Genomic DNA, 15,828 nt, shown 5'->3' with positions numbered 1-15,828 from the left:
TGCACTTTGAAGGCTTCAGAAATGTGAGAAATTGATTTATTTTTGGTGTGTGTTAATTTTTTTAATTTATTTATTTTTAGCATAACAGAATTCATTGTTTATGCACCACACCCAGTGCTCCATGCAATATGTGCCCTCCATAATACCCACCACCTGGCTCCCCCAACCTCCCACCCTCCGCCCCTTCAAAATCCTCAGATTGTTTTTCAGACTCTGAGAAATTGATTTCTAAGCTACCTGGTTTATGCTCTCTGTTATACCATCCTGAGAAGTGTGGTACTGCTGTAACAAAGACCAAAATCATAGAAGAGGTTTGGATCTGAGTAATGGGTAAGGCTGGTAGCCTTCTGTGATGTGTGCAGAAGAAGCCTACATAGTCAGGAAGTGGTCATAAAGGGTGATTCATGGGAGACCCCAGAAGGAAAGAAGAGACCTACAGTGAAAGCCCCAAGATTCCTAGAGTGTACCTAAATGTTTGTGAACTGTATCTGGTAAGATATGAACAGTACAGGCCACTCTGATGATGTCACACACAAGGCGAGGAATGAGCCTTTACGAAATGGAGAGAAGGTGACCTAAGCTGTAGTCAGGTAGTGAGCTTTCTTGCATTGAGATCTGAAAGGAAGAACTTGGGAGAGGTCCCACTTGATAAGAGGCTGAGGGAATTTCTGAGCAAAGTCTTAAAGCATCAGAAGGTTTCTCTTGAATTCTTATGGTAAAGTGTGGGAAGAACAAATGATATGAAAACATAATCATTAATCAGTATGAAACAGAGCTGAGAATTTTGGAAAATTCCCAGCCTGTTCCTACTAGAAGGAAGGAGAGATCTTGTTCCTGAGAAATCTGGAAGGATGTGGAAATACTTGATGAGGGGGTGGTTATGGGTTGACCATCTCAGCATAACCCAGAAGCTACTCGTCAAGACCCTGAGAGCATAATGAGCCTCTAAAGAGAAGCCTGGACCTACTGTCCACAACATTTTGGGGATCACTGGGACTGACCCCCTCCCAGCACAGACTGAGTGAGGGGGCCTGCATATGCTGCATCACTTGACATTGGACTTCCATCTTTTATAACTCTGATGGAATTCATTATTATAGTTTATTCCCTACCCAGTGTTTTTTGTCATAGCCGCCTATCAGACAAAGATATCCTATCACAATATCTCTCTTGGGTCTGAGAAGAGCTGGTGACTTTCAGTTGTTCAGCTTATGGGCAGACTAAAGACTTCCAGACTTTGACAGGTCTGACCAGAAACCAAATTCCTCATGTCACACGTGAATAATGGGGATTTGGTTTGTTGTTACATATTTAGTACTTGTTACTTTGCTTCTCCAAATGAAAATGTTTTTATTTATTTTTTGATATAATGTTCAAAGATTCATTAGTTGCATATAATACCCAGTGCTCATCACATTACCCGCCCTCGTTAATGCCCATCACCCAGTTACCCCCTCCCCCCACCATCCACAACCCTCAGTTTTTTTTCCCCGGAGTCAAGGGTCTCTCATGGATATCTCCCTCTCTGATTTCCTCCTATTCAGTTTTATCTCCCTTCCCCCATTGTTCTCTGCCCCATTTCTAATATTTTACATAGGAGTGAAACGATATGATAAATGTTTTTCTCTGATTGACTTATTTCGTTTACCATAATACCCTCCAGTTCCATCCATGTCAATGTAAATGGCAGGTGCTCTCCTTTCTGATGGCTACTATTCCATTGTATATATGAACCATGTCTTCTATATTCATTCATCTGTTGACGGATATCTTAGCTCCTTATGCAGTTTGGCTATTGTGGACATTGCTGCTATGAACATTGGGCTGCAGGAACATATTTTTTTAATTTTATTTAAATTCACTTAATTAACATAAAGTGTATCATTAGTTTTGGTGGTAAAGTTCAGTTACTCATCAGTTACATATAACATCCAGGGCTCATTACATCACATATCCTGCTTAATGTCCGTCACCCACTTACCCCAGACACCAGCCCCTCTGCTCTAGCAACACTGTTTGTTTCCTAGACTTAAGAGTCTCTCATGTTTTGTCTCACTCTCTGGTTTCATCTTATTTTATTTTTCCCTCCCTTCCCCTATGACCCTGTTTTGTTTCTTAAATTTCACATATAAGTGAAATTGTATGATAATTGTCTCTCCCTGGTTGACTTATTTCACTCTAGAATAATACCTTCTGGTTCCATCCATGTCTTTGCAAATTTTCTTATGGTGAAGTAAATTCCACTGTATATCTACATACCACATCTTCTTTATCCATGAAAATGTTGATACAGGGTATCACGGAGCTTGTCTGACTTGTTCATGGCTTCCAAGGAAATGGTTTAGTCATTCACCATTAAATGAGACATCTTTTATTAATTAAAGCATTTTTAGTTTGATGATCATGACTTTTTTGGCTTAAATAGGTGGATGACTTCTGGATGTTTACATTTTAACACATTACCTGATAAGAAGAGACTCTGTACGAATATGTAATTTTTATACACATAGTTATGTTAGACTTACCAGCATTTCATTATAATATGTGCATTTGAGTCTATCAGAAACATCATCCAGGTGACCTGATTCAGGTTCAGGTGTTTCTCTATCCAGACCCCACTTCTCCACCTGAGAAGGGAGGTGCTCAGGGCATCACAGACACAGGTCCACAGGGGCTGACATACCAGGTTTGCCATCCCTGGTCTGCTGGTACCAGATCAGCACCCGCTTCTGCTCCTAAGGAAACTGCCTTACCCAGTGGCCTCCACAGCTCTGTACTTGAACTCATTCTCAGTGGAAGAACCTCTGGTAACACAGAGTCAGGGATGAGGTCAGGGTGTATATCCTCAGACAGAGGCTTAGATGTGGGACCTCAGCATCCCAGGAATGTGTTTCCCCTCTGATGTGTCTTCTCTCTGAATCAGCATTTCCTGATATGAAATATTCTGCTTTGTGAATATGCAAATGAACCAAGGTGTATTCACTTAAATATACATGTGTTTGGGCCCTGAGAACATCACCCAACAGCTGCACACAATCATTTGCAGAAACCATGAGAGCACAGCACCTCACCATGGACTGGAGCTGGAGAATCCTCTTCCTGATGGTGTTGCCTACAGGTAAGGGATTTCCCCCAGTCCTTTGGCAGAGGATGGGGCAGGACCAATCAGCATGACTACAAACCCTCCTGTTCCCTATCCACAGGTGTCCACTCCCAGGTGCAGCTGCTGCAATCTGAGGCTGAGGTGAGGAAGCTGGGGGAATCCGTGAAGGTCTCCTGTAAGGCATCTTGGTACACCTTCACCAGCTATGCAATGAGCTGGGTGTGACAGGGACGAGAAAAGAGACTGCAGTCCATGGGATGGATAAACACAAACATTGGGAATCCAGTTTATGCCTACGGCATCTCCATCAATTTGTTTCTTCATGGACACCTCACTCAGCACCGCCTATCTACAGATAAGCAGCCTGAACTCTGAGGACACGGGTGTGTATTACTATGCAAGAGACATGGTGTGAGAACCCACATTGTGCCTGTGCCAGAAACCCTGTGAAACGTGCAGCTGTGCTGGGCTGAAGAGGTGACAGGGACAACAAAGCTACAGACACTCTATGACTGCGGGCCATGCACTTACTTTTTTTTATAATTTTATAATTTTTTATTTCTTATCAGCATAACAATATTCATTGTTTTTGCACCACACCCCGTGCTCCATGAAATCCCTGCCTTCTCTAATACCCACCACCTGGTTCCCCCAACCTCCCAGCCCCCGCCCCTTCAAAAACCTCAGATTGTTTTTCAGAGTGCACAGCCTCTCATGGTTCACCTACCCTTCCAATTTCCCTCAACTCCCTTCTCCTCTCCATCTCCCCTTGTCCTCCATGCTATTTGTTATGCTCCACAAATAAGTGAAACCATATGATAATTGACTCTCTCTGCTTGACTTATTTAACTCAGCATAATCTCTTCCATTACCATCCATGTTGCTACAAAAGTTGGGTACCCAACTTTTATTATGTTTTTTTTAATAAGACACTGAGGTCCCAAAGTCTACCTTTGCAATCCATTATCTTGGTTTCCATCATCTTCTCAGTCATTATTTTCTATAATTTTAGCTGAACACAAATTTTGAGTATAATTTCAGGATTTGGATTGGGAAATGTTTCTCCTAGAATTCTAGCTTTAATTATTTATTTTCTCACAACACTACGTCCTTAAATTCCTTTTTTAAAATTATATTCAGTTAGGGGGAGACAAGATGGTGGGGAAGTAGGAGGAGGCGCCTTTTCAACCTGTACCCTAAAGTGAGCTGATTACCTACCAAAGAACTCCGATCACCCATGAAATCAGCCTGAGATCAGAATTATACATGTCTGGATCTCTACAGGGGCAGAAGATGCCAGTAGGCAGGTAAAGCTGAGTGGGAACCTTGGACTGATACCGGAAGATAAACAAAAGGGGGAGGGAGCCACCAGAGGTGACTGATTGGAAAGTAATACCCCTAATATGAGAGTGCCCTGCATCTGGGGACCAGCATTAACTTGGAGACTCGTTGAAAGTACTCCAAAGAACAAAGGATCATGGGGGGGGGGAAATTGTGGGAATCGGGGCGGCTAGCGACAGGGGTTTAAGTCCCTGGACCCAGGACAGACTCCCCTGTTGCTGAGCCATAGAGAGTGCTGCGGAGAAACCAGGTCTTGGTCCCTGAGCCGCCTGCAAGCCCGAGATTGCATGGGGTCTGTCTCCAGTGAGGGGCTGGGAGCCATGCCAGATGGCAGAACACACGAGCCCTGCTACAGAGCCTGAGACACGCGCGCCCCTTACCCTCCCCTGAGAGATGTGCGTGAAGGCCCCCGGCGCTCTTAGACCTTGTTTCAGAGCCTGAGATGCTTGCCCTAAACTCTCCCCTGAGAGTGGTGCGCGAAGGCCCTATCTGGTGTTTTCGGACCTGCACCCCGATCTCAGAGCCTGAGACACGTGCACGACCCACAGACTCCCCTGAGAGAGGTGCGCGCAAGCCGGGCACTCTTAGACCCAGAAAGACCAGGCAGTCCTAGCCTGAGCCTGCGGGAAAATCTCAGTGTGCAATCGCTGCTTGGAACCTCTCTGGCGGTCTGGAGCTGCCCAGACAGCTGCCGCTGCTGTAGTTTTGGGTATAAGCAGAAGATCCTGCGTCCCCAGGGACCGGGACTTGGAACCTGCTCTGCCAGTGGCCAAGGGGGAATTTATATGGGCTCTGCAACACCCACAGAAGAGCAGACTGAGGCTTCTCTCTGAGAAGGAGGTCAGGGTGCAGTTTGCTTTCCTCTAAACCTACAAAAACCATCAAAGGCGGTCAAGGCAAGAGGAAAAAAAAAAAAGGTGAACAAACATAAAAACCTCTAGAGAACAAAAGCCTGAAAAAACCGGTTTCCTCAGAGCCCACACCCTTGAGGGGGACTGGAGGACTTAACTCAGGGAACACCATTGACTAAAAACCCACGTGGCAGGCCCCTCCCCCAGAAAACCAACCAGGACAGAAAAAAAAAAAAAAAAGAGAGAGAGCCTACAAGAGAACAACCACCAGTACTTCATAGGACAACTTTTATTTTTAATTTGTTCCCACTATTCTGCCTCATATTTTTAAATAAATAATTTTAACCTATTTACCATCACAGTGAGCTATCCAGTCCATCAAATACCATAAAAAACTTCTTTTTGTTTTTTGTTTTGTTTTGTTTTTTTTAATCTTTTTTTTAAATTTATTTTCAGCATAACAGTATTTATTGTTTTTTCTACCACACCCAGTGCTCCATGCAATCCCTGCCCTCTCTAATACCCACCACCTGGTTCCCCCAATCTCCCACCTCCCCCACCTCTTCAAACCCTTCAGATTGTTTTTCAGAGTCCATAGTCTCTCATTGTTCACCTTCCTTTCCAATTTCCCCCAACTCCCTTCTCCTAACTCCCCATGTCCTCCATGCTATTTGTTATGCTCCCCAAATAAGTGAAACCATATGGTAATTGACTCTTTCTGCTTGACTTATTTCACTCATCATAATCTCTTCCAGTCCTGTCCATGTTGCTACAAAAGTGGGGTATTCATCCTTTCTGATGGAGGCATAATACTCCATAGTGTAAATGGACCACATATTCCTTATCCATTCGACGTTGAAGGATATCTTGTTTTTTTCCACAGTTTGGCGACCGTAGTCACTGCTGCTATAAACATTGGGGTACAGATGGCCCTTCTTTTCACTACATCTGTATCTTTGGGGTAAATACCCAGTAGTGCAATTGCAGGGTCATAGGGAAGTTCTATTTTTAATTTCTTGAGGAATCTCCACACCGTTCTCCAAAGTGGCTGCACCAACTTGCATTCCCATCAACAGTGGAAGAGGGTTCCCCTTTCTCCACATCCCCTCCAACACATGTTGTTTCCTGTCTTGCTAATTTTGGCCATTCTAACTGGTGTAAGATGATATCTCAATGTGGTTTTAATTTGAATCTCCCTGATGGCTAGTGATGATAAACATTTTCTCATGTGTCTGATAGCCATTTGTATGTCTTCATTGGAGAAACGTCTGTTCATATCTTCTTCCATTTTTTGATATGATTATCTGTTTTGTGTGTGTTGAGTTTGAGGATTTCTTTATAGATCCTGGATATCAATCTTTTATCTGTACTGTCATTTGCAAATATCTTATGGATTCTAAGATTCTCAACAAGATCCTAGCAAACAGGATCCAACAGCACATTAAAAAGATTATCCACCATGACCAGTTGGGATTCATCCCTGGGCTACAAGGATGGTTCAACATTCACAAATCAATCAATGTGATAGAACAAATGAATAAGAGAAGAAAGAAGAACCACATCATCCTCTCAATTGATGCAGAAAAAGCATTTGACAAAATCCAGCATCCGTTCCTGATTAAAAAGCTTCAAAGTATATGGATAGAGGGAACATTCCTGAACCTCATCAAATCTATCTATGAAATACCCACAGCAAATATCATCCTGAATGGGAAAAAACTTGCAGCCTTCCCGTTGAGATCAGGAACACGACAAGGATGCCCACTCTCACCACTCTGTTCAACATAGTATTAGAAGTCCTATCAACAGCAATCAGACAACGAAGAGAAATTAAAGGTATCCAAATTGGCAATGAAGAAGTCAAACTCTTTCTCTCTTCGTAGATGACATGATTCTTTATATGGAAAACCCAAAAGACTCCACCCACAAACTAGTAGATCTCATACAGCAATTCAGCAACATGGCAGGATAAAAGTCAATGTACAGAAATCAGTGGCTTTCTTATACACTAACAATGAAAATACAGAAATGGGAATTAGAGTATTGATTCCATTTACTATAGCACCAGGAACCATAGATACCTGGGAATAAACCTAACTAACGAGGTAATGGAACTGTACTCGAGGAACTACAGAACACTCATGAAAGAAATTGAAGAAGACACAAAAAGATGGAAGACCATTCCATGCTCTTGGATCGGAAGAATAAACATTGTTAAAATGTCTATACTGCCTAGAGCCATCTATACTTTTAATGCCATTCTGATCAAAATTCCACTGGTATTTTTCAAAGACCTGGAGCAAATAATCCCAAAATTTGTATGGAATCAGAAGAGACCCCAAATCACTACGAAAATGTTGAAAAACAAAAATAAAACTGGGGGCATCACGTTACCTGATTTCAAGGTTTACTACAAAGCTGTGATCACCAAGACAGCAGGGTACTGGCATAAAAACAGACACATAGACCAGTGGAACAGAGTAGAGATCCCAGATATGGACCCTCAACTCTATGGACAATTAATCTTAGACAAAACAGGAATAAATATACAGTGGAAAAAAGAAAGTCTCTTCAATAAATGGTGCTGGGAAAATTGGACAGCTATATGTAGAAGAATGAAACTCGAGCATTCTCTTACACTGTACACAAAGATAAACTCAAAATGGATAAAAGACCTCAATGGAGACAGGAATCCATCAGAATCCTAGAGGAGAACATAGGCAGTAATCTCTTCGATATCAGCCACAGCAATTTCTTTCAAGATATGTTTCCAAAGGCAAAGGAAACAAAAGTGAAGATGAACTTTTGGGAGTTCATCAAAATCAAAAGCTTCTGCACAGCAAAGGAAACAGTCAAGAAAACAAAGAGGCAACCCACGGAATGGGAGAAGATATTTGCAAATGACAGTACAGAAAAAAGATTGATATCCAGGATCTATAAAGAACTCCTCAAACTCAACACACACAAAACAGATAATCATATCAAAAAATGGGAAGAAGATATGAACAGACGTTTCTCCAATGAAGACATACAAATGGCTATCAGACACATGAAAAAATGTTCATCATCACTAGCCATCAGGGAGATTCAAATTAAAACCACATTGAGAAACCACCTTAAACCACTTAGAATGGCCAAAATTAGCAATACAGGAAACAGTATGTGTTGGAGAGGATGTGGAGAAAGGGGAACCCTCTTACACTGTTGGTGGGAATGCAAGTTGGTGCAGCCACTTTGGAAAACAGTGTGGAGATTCCTCAAGAAATTAAAAATAGAGCTTCCCTATGACCCTGCCATTGCACTACTGGGTATTTACCCCACAGATAGAGATGTAGTGAAAAGAATGGCCATCTGTACCCCAATGTTTATAGCAGCAGTGACTGCAGTCACCAAACTGTGGAAAGAACCAAGATGCCCTTCAACAGACGAATGGATAAGGAAGATGGGGTCCATATACACTATGGAGTATAATGCATCCATCAGAAAGGATGAATACCCCACTTTTGTAGCAACACGTACAGGACTGGAAGAGATTATGCTGAGTGAAATAAGTCAAGCAGAGAGAGTCAATTATTATATGGTTTCACTTATTTGTGGAGCATAACAAATAGCATGGAGGACAAGGGGAGATAGAGAGGAGAAGGGAGTTGAGGGAAATTGGAAGGGGAGGTGAACCATGAGAGACTATGGACTCTGGAAAACAATCTGAAGGTTTTGAAGGGGCGGGGGATAGGAGGTTGGGGGAACCAGGTAATGGGTATTGGAGAGGGCACAGATTGCATGGAGCACTGGGTATGGTGTAAAACAATGAATACTGTTAGGCTGAAAAGAAATTTAAAAAAATAAAAAAATCTCCTTTCTAAAATTATAATTCATCATTTTCACAATCAGGTGTCTGGAGTCTTTCTAGATTCTATGTTCTTGTAGGGGGGGAGGATCTATCTGCCTCTGTGACACAAATGCTGATTCCCTTTGCCAGATTGGGTTAATTTTCATAGATAACTTGTTCCACTATATCTTCTAGTCTTCTTTCTTTCTCCTCCCCTCAGGGATTCCAATAATTCTGACATTGGAACATTTCATGGCATCATTTATTTCCTTAATTCTGTTTTCATGGCTTCTAAGCTGTTTGTTCCAGGCCTCTTCCTGATCCTTTTTCTCTCAGTGTGTCCCTAGATCACTAATTTTACCTTCTGCCTCAGTTACCCTAGCTATTAGAGAATTTACATTGGATTGGAACTCATTGAGAGCATCGTTAACATCATCCCTGGTGGCTTTCACTTCTACCCTAATAAATTCCATTTTGTCTGTAATGGTTTTCTCTAACCTAGCCCTTGCCTGGATAATTGTTAGCCTGAATTCCCTTTCCAGCCTACTGTTTATCCATATCCAATAGCTCTGATGGAAAGGGCACAGTCTCTGAATTTTTCCTCTGAGGACATTCCTCCTCCCAGTCATTGTTGTGAGAGATGGCTGAGTGGAAGTGTAGCTGAATATATCAACCATGATCCAGGCAAGGTGCATCCCTGAACGCTTCTGAGCTATCGGGTGTCCCCAGCAAAGATAAAGAAAAAAGAAAACAAGAGAGAGAGAGACACGAAAAAATTGAAGAAAAAAAAAAGAGAATAACCAGTCCAAATGGGCCCCAAAGGTAAGATTTATAAAGTATACAAACAAAATCAGACAAACAAAAAGAACAACAAAACTAAATGACAAGAAAAAATAGAACCCAGCCAAAATGAACCCCAAGTGTAAGATTTATATACTACCAGAACAAAAACAAACACAGAAACACTGACAGAAGAAAAAGATTGGAGGGTGGTTATAAATTCTCAGTGTGGGCGAGGATGGTTATTTTGATTCTCCTGGGTTTATCTTGATATCTTTGTTAAAGGACTCAACTTTCCGATAATAAAGGGGGATTAAAACTGATTTATATGTAGGGTTAGTATTGATAGGGTAAAAATTACCTTGAAGGTTATCTCTATATGAATAGTTAAAAATAGAAAAGGAAAAGAAAAACAGGTATATGTATCAAAAGAAAGTTCAAGTTGAAAGGTTAGTATGGAATTTGTTTTACTGAACATCTCATTGTGATGATAAATAGGTTAAAAATCATTAAATATTAAAAGAATGAAAATAGTGGGAATGAATTAAAAATAAAAGTTTTATCTATGAAGTGTACAAGTTTTAGGGCAATGCTGGGAGTTTAATATCTTCTTTTCCCCTCATATAGGGGTCTTACAGTTTTATGGGGACACTGTGTTGGTTGTCGTCTCATTTTTTTTTTTTTTTGGTTGGCTCTCTGGGGGAGGTATCTGCTGGGTTGTTTTTTCAGGCAGTCTTGCTTACATTGACTCCTCCTGCCCCTATAAAAGGGCTGGGCTCTGAGGAATCCGGTTTTTCAGGCTTTTGTTCTGTTTTTTTTTTTTTTGTTTGTTTTTGTTTTTTTTTCCCTTTGGTCGCTTTTGGTGGTTCTTCAGAGGTTTAGAGGAAAGCAAACTGCACCCAGACCTCTGTCTCAGAGAGAAGCCTCAGTCTGTTCCCCTCTGGGAGGTCCACAGCACATAGACTCCCCCTCTGCCACCTTGCCCCAGCGAAACACATACCCAGCCACCATCTCAGGTGTTTCAGGAGCTCCCACTTGTCTCTGCACCCTGATACTACTAAAACCATGAGGAATATCAGTCCGGAGAGCCCATTTCCAGTGACTGCCTTTGCCGGGCTGCTGTCTGGGCAGATCCAGAGAGCCGGAGAGATCCCAAGCAGAGACAGCATGCTGAGATTTTCATGTTGGCCTGGGCTGGGAGTGCTCAGACTCTTGGTTGGTCATAAGACCACCGGCCAGAGCCTGAGTGGATCTCTCTTAGGGGAGGGTGTGCAGCATGGCTCAGGACCCCAATGTGCAGTGTGGGTACAGAGTGCAACAAGATGTGGTTCTAGAAAGCACTGGCTGGCATGCACCTGGACTCTCTCACATGTGCCAGTGACTCAGGGACCATGGCATGGATGCTTCACCACACTCTCTCTGGCATTGTGTTGGCTGGTGGGAGCCATCCTGCATCAGTGGGCTTAAGCCTGTTCCCATAGCCACCCCATTCCACCAGTTGCCCCTTAAGATCTTTTGCTCTTTTTGAGTGCTTTTAACCAGATTCCAAGTTAATGCTGTTCCCCATCACAGGACACTCTTGTATTGGGGTATTACTTTTCAAAGGGTCGCTTTGGTAGGCTCTCTCCCCCATCTCTTTATCCTCCAAAATCAGTCCCATCATTCAAACTCCACTGCTTAAACTCATCACTGACGTCCTCTGCCCCCAAAGAGATCCAGAAGGGTATAAGCCTGCATCTCAGGCTGATTTCATGCGTGTTCAGAGTGGTCTGATAGATAATAAACTCACTTTAGGGGACCAGCTGAAAAGGCATCTCCTACTTCTCCGCCATCTTGCCCTCTCCTACAATTTACACTTTCTGTATCAAATAATATCTGTATCAAAATGCCATTGACAGTTTTTGCAGCACTGAAACAAACAATCCTACAATTTGTTGGAGCCCAAAAAGACATCAAATCACCAGGGAAATGTTGAAAAAGAAAACAAAACCTGGGGCCTTCACAATGCCTGATTTCAAGCTATATTACCAACCCATAGTCATCAAGAGAGTATGGTCCTGGAGCAAAAACAAACACATAGATCAATGGAACAGAAAAGAGACCCTAGAAAAGGACCCTCAATTCTATGGTCAAATAGAATTGCTCTTTGACAATCACAAAAGAACATCCAATGGAAAAAAGACAGTCTTTTCCATAAATGGTTCTTGGAAAATGGGACAACCACATGCAGAAGAATTAAACTGGACCATTCTCTTACACTACACACTAATATAAACTCCAAATGGATGAAGGTCCTCAATGTGAGACAGAAATCTATCAAAATGCTAGAGAACACAGGTAGTAACCTCTTTGACACTGCCCACAGCAAGTTCTTTCAAGACACCTCTCTAAGGCAAGGGAAACAAAACCAAAAATTAACTTTTGGGACTTCATCAAGATAAAAAGCTTTTGCACAATGCAATATACAGTCAACAAAATTAAGAGAGAGTCCACAGAATGTGAGAAGATATTTGACATTACAGAAAAAGGGCTGGTATCCAAGACCTATAAAGAACTTATCAAACTCAACACCCAAAAAAACAATTAATCCAGTCAAAAAATGGGCAGAAGACAAGAAAAGACACTTTTCCAAAAAAGACTTAGAAATGGCTGACAAACACAAGAGAAAATGTCTAACAGCACTAGCCATCAGGGAAATACAAGACAATACCATAATGAGATATCACCTTACACCTGTTAGAATGGTCAAAAATCAACAGAACAGGAAACAACAAGTGTTGGCAAGGATGTGGAGAAAGGGGAACCCTCTCACACTGTTGGTAGGAATGCAGGCTGGTGTAGCCACTCTGGAATACAGTATGGAGTTTCCTCAAGTAGTTAAAAATAGAGCTACCTTTTGACCCAATTGCACTACTGGGTATTTATCCCTAAGATACATCTGTAGTGAAAAGAAGGGGCAACTTGCACTCCAATGTTCATAGCAGCAATATCCACAATAGCCAAACTACGGAAGGATCAGAGATATCCTTCCACATGTGAATGGATAAAGAAGATGTGGTCCATATACACAATGGAATATTATTCAGCCAACAGAAAGGATGAATACTTACTAATTACATCGATGTGGATAGAACTGGATGGTATCACACAAAGTGAAGTAAGTCAGTCAGAGAAAGACAATCATCACATGGTTTCAGTCCTATGTTGAATAGAAGAGACAGGGCAGAAGATCATAAAGGATAGGAGGGAAAAGTGAAAGGGAAGAAATCAGAGAGAGAGAAAATCCATAGGAAACTTTTAGCTCTGGGAAACAAATTGAGGGTTACAGAAGGGAGTAGGTGGAGATATGGGGAGCTGAGTTATGATTAAGGAAGGCATGTGTTGTAATGAGCACTGGGTGTTATGTGCAACTAATGAGTCATTGAACACTGCATCAAAAACTGATGATGTACCATAATTGACTGATTGAACATAATAATAGAAGGTCCTTGTTCCCTTGATCTGTTTAGATCTTTGGTTAGATGATCTGTCCATTGCTGTGAGTGGGGTGTTAAATATCCATACTATTATTGTACTATCATCAATGTGCTTCTGAATTTTGATATTAATTATTTATATACATGACTGCTCCCAGGATAGGGGCATAAATATCTACAATTTTTAGAACTTCTTATTGGCTAAACACTTTAATTATGATATAGTGTCCTTCTTCATCTCTTATTACTATCATTGGATTAAACACTATTTGTCCAATATAAGGATGGCTACCCTAGCTTTCTTTTGATGTCCACTGGCATAATCAATAGTTCTCCATCCCCTTAATTTCAAACTGAAGACGTTTTGGTTCTAAGATTAGTCTCTTGTAAGCAATAAATGATGACACTTGTCCCTTAAGAACTGGAAACTGACAGGGATGTCCACTCTCACTACTGTTCTTCAAGGCAGTACTGGAAAACTAGCCTTAGCAATCAGAAAACAAAAAGAAATAAAAGGCACCCAAACTGGGAAAGTAGAAGTCAAACATTCATGCTTCACAGATGAAACGCAATATAGAAATCCCAAAAATTTCTGGCAAAAAATTTGCTAGAACTGATGCATCAATTCAGCAAAGTGACAGAATATACAATCAATGACCAGAAGTCAACTGCATTTCTATACACTAACAATGAGGCAGAAGAAGGATAATCAAGCAATTGATCCCCTTGACAATTGCACCCCCCCCAAAAAAAGATACATAAGAATAAACCTAAATAGAGAGGCAAATGATCTGTACTCTAAAAACCACAGAACACATATGAAAGAAATTGAGAAAGACATAAAGAAATGGAAAAAACATTCCATGCTTTTCCATTATCGATAAAGCAGGAAAAAATATCCAATGGAAAAAAGTCCCTTCAGTAGATGGTTTGGGAAAGTTTGACAGCAACATGCAGAAGAATGAAACTGGACCGTTCTCTTACGCCATACACAAAGGTGAACTCAAAATGGATGAAAAGCCAAAATGGGAGTCAAGAATTCACCAAAAGCCTAGAGAAGAATGCAGGCAGCAACCACTTTGATCTCAGCCACAGGGACTTCCTGACAGTCACATTTCCAAAGGCAAGACAAACAAAGGGACAATGACCGATGGGACTTCATCAAGATGAAGAGCTGCCCAGCAACGGAAACAGTCTGCAACGCTAAAGGCAACCTCAGAGTGAGAGAAGATATTTGTAAATGCCTTATAGATAAAGCGTTCGTATCCAAGATCTACAAAGAATTTAACAAACTCAACACCCTAAAACACCCAAATGATCCAGGCAGGAAATTGGTAGAATACACAAATAGATATTTATCCGCAGAAGACAGACAACTGGCTAACAGACGCAAGAAAAACTGTTCAATATCACTTGGCATCAGGGAAAAAGAAATCAAAGCTACAATGAGATACCACCTCACACTAGTCAGAAGAGCTAAAATTATTGAGTTGGAAACATTGGTTGGCAGGGATGCGAAGAAAGGGTAAACCTCTCCCACTATTACTGGGAATGCAAGCTCATACAGCTACTCCAGAAAACAGTAAGGAGTTTCCTCAAGAAGTTAAAAATAGACCTACCCTACAACCCAGCAGTTCCACTACTAGGTATTTACCCCATAGTACAGATGTACTGAAAAGAAGGGGCACATGCACCCCAATGTTCACAGCAGCAACGTCTACAATAGACTAACTGTGTCAGGAGCTCAGATGTACTTCAACAGAGGAATGGATAAAGAAGATGCAGTTCATATATACAACGGAATATTGCTCAGCCTCTGGAAAGGATGAATACCTAATATTTGTATCAACATGGATAGAACTGGAGGGTATTATTGTAAGTGAAATGAGTCAGCAGAGAAAGATAATTATCACATGGTTTCACTCATATGTGGAATATAAGGAACAGTGTAAAGGACAATAGGGGAAGGGATGGAAAACTGAATGTGAAGAAATCAGAGAGCGAGGGGCACCTGGGTGGCTCAGTGGTTGAGCCTCTGCCTTCAGCTCAGGTCATGATCTCAGGGTCCTGGGATCGAGTCCCGCATCCAGCTCTCTGCTCTGCAGGGAGCCTGCTTCCTCCTCTCTCTCTCTCTCTGCTTGCCTCTCCACCCACTTGTGATCTCTCTCTGTCAAATAAATAAAGTCTTAAAAAAAAAAGAAATCAGAGAGCGAGACAATCCATAAGAGACTCTGGACACGGAGTAACATGTTGAGGGTTCAGAAGGGAAGGAGATGGGGAGATGGGGTAAGAAGGTGATGGATATTAAGGAGGGCACATGATCTAATGGGCACTGGGGGTTAATGCAACTAGTTAATCACTGAACACTACATCAAAAACCAATGATGTAAAAAAAAACTAATGATGTACTATACATTAGATAGTTGTACTTAATAAAAAAAAAAGGAT

General features: G+C 41.5%; 1 pseudogene; it reads left to right on the top strand.

Moving 5' to 3' along the window:
* Positions 1-3,025: 3,025 nt before the first annotated feature.
* LOC116862291 overlaps positions 3,026-15,828 on the top strand; it is a 33,561-nt pseudogene continuing 20,758 nt past the window's right edge.

Source organism: Lontra canadensis, unplaced genomic scaffold, assembly GCF_010015895.1.
Source record: "Lontra canadensis isolate GAN:19392208 unplaced genomic scaffold, GSC_riverotter_1.0 scaffold231, whole genome shotgun sequence".
Classification (NCBI taxonomy): domain Eukaryota; kingdom Metazoa; phylum Chordata; class Mammalia; order Carnivora; family Mustelidae; genus Lontra; species Lontra canadensis.
The sequence above is the reverse complement of the archived record's forward strand: the minus strand, read 5'-3'. Positions and strand labels throughout refer to the sequence as shown.